Source organism: Penaeus monodon, chromosome 26 (genome assembly GCF_015228065.2).
Source record: "Penaeus monodon isolate SGIC_2016 chromosome 26, NSTDA_Pmon_1, whole genome shotgun sequence".
In the NCBI taxonomy this organism is placed as follows: Eukaryota; Metazoa; Arthropoda; class Malacostraca; order Decapoda; family Penaeidae; genus Penaeus; species Penaeus monodon.
Window position 1 is genome coordinate 15,589,103 of NC_051411.1, and position 2,500 is coordinate 15,591,602.

Genomic DNA, 2,500 nt, shown 5'->3' on the forward strand with positions numbered 1-2,500 from the left:
TATATATATATATATATATATATATATATATATATATATATATATATAAATATTGGAGGCATTTTAATGGTACCACTGTCATATTAATATAAGATTGCTATGAAAGTAAACTAGCTGTTTTTTATCCTTGAAGGAGGAACAGGAGGATACCGGGGCTGAAAGCAGACTGAAATGCATAATGATGCAATAAGGGTGAAGAACAGCTGTCCAAGCCAACAAGATTAAACACTCGAAGCCGATCTTCCAATATAGAGCAAAACTTCATTACCTTTTTAGTTTATTTAAATTGTCGTAGCATAGCCCAGCTTGAATTCGTAGTAAGAAAATATAGAAAGTATTGGGAAAGTGCTGGAGAGAATTCTTGATGATCGTTTCTGAAAACGTATACACTTTAACTGTATATATACACAGTGCAACGTAGTGGAAACATTTAATTGGTGAATACGAGAGGTAGTGAGAGAGAAGAGGAATAAACATACACGTACACACTTTCATTCGCACATATGCACGAAAAGAAACGCACATGTATATACACGCATTATCATCACTATCATTAATCACCATCATATATCTATCCATCTACTATTCCATCTATATATTTCTCTCTTTTTCTTTTTCTTTATGTCTTATATATATATATATATATATATATATATATATATATATATATATATATATATATATATATATATATATACCATATATATATATATATATATATATATATATATATATAATATATAATATATATATATATATATATATATATATATATATATATATATATATATATATTTTGTGTGTGTGTTTTCTTTTCTTTTTTTTCTTTTTCTCTTATTATAATCTTACTTTCTTTCTCTCCCTTTACTTTTTTCAAGATCTAAGGAGTTAGGTATTCTATTAGGGTACTGCTGCTGTTACTGCTCAGAAGCTAGCTAAAACTTTCCTTAAGTTGATCTCAGTGGGTTCCTTCCGAAAATGATAGCGTGTGGACGATATGATCCCAATTCCAAGGGGTAGGTACATCGATTATTACTGCCAGTGTTTGAAGGTGCCATGGGTACCACTGTTCTAAATAATACAAATTACCTTAGAATTACTCTAAGAATTTCCGTGCCATAAAAATTATCTTAAAGGTAATTACCTTTAAACAGTGTTGAGGGGACCAAATATACATATCCTGGACCACTATGTAATGATATATCCTCTGATTGGAGTTTCATAAAAGTAAATACTAGCATGCCTGTGCAATATAATTTTGACTGAGACAGTGATTTCTCTCCTTTGACATTCAATTATTTTCTGGTCATTATTATTCATAATTGCGTTTTTTTTTCTTCTTTTGACAGGGGGGGGGGGGATTCTAGACAATAGTTCCACTTTTCTTGTGCCTCCCCTGAAAATTGTAAGTTACATTCATTCATATGCGGTATACATACATAATACCTTCTCATATCCACTGACCATGCGCTTTCTCATACAACTTCTATAGCATTTGTTATTTTCCCAGAATCTAATTAAAGAGGAATTGTAGATTATTCACGTAACACTATCTTGCTCCAGGTTTAATGTAGCGAGGTCACACCAACAATCGTGTACAGTCCACATTTCGGACTCGTAGAGTAGTAAGTGTGTATAACCATGAAGAATTTCAATGATTGGCCTAACATGTGATTTTACGATTCTGACTAATATCACCGGAGTATTTTGTATTTTGTTATTGCCTTAAGCGGATTGACTGAATGGCTACAATACACTGTAAATCAAATCGGCGAATAATATAATAGCATATGTGTAAAGACTTTGAAGTATCAATTCTTTGTGAAAAGCCAAGGAACAAAAGGTTCTACTATATAGTAATGAACTGTATACTATATCACACACACACACACACACACGCACACACACACACACACACACACACACACACACACACACACACACACACACACACACACACACACACACACACACACACACACATATATATATATATATGTGTGGGGAGGGGGGTAAAAAAAATATGACTTTTTCCAGAAAAAAAATCCTTTCTGTTGATAATATTTTTTTTTTAACATAACTCAAATATTTGTCAAATAGGAGGACCATCTTTAAGTGCGTCCCCTCATGACACCCCCAGTGTGGATGCACATATACTCTATATAGACTTACAAATTATTAAATCAGTATGCAAATGTAACTGTAGCATTCATTAGTCTAATTATCAGTAAATGGTTTTATGCAAACAGATTATGTAATCAGAGGGGGAAAAATTGGTAGACCTGTGGAGTACCACAAAGAATTTATTTCCTCAATACACATTAATATTGAATATAAAATGCGATAGGCCCTAGTTACTCGTAAATGCAATCTACAACAAAAGCAAGAAAAAGGTTTGACTTTTGGTACTGAAATTGATTATTAGTCACTGTACAGAAGAAAAGTGAGGAATGAACACATCTTGATTTCAGTGACCACAAAAGATTATGTTTGGCCTTAC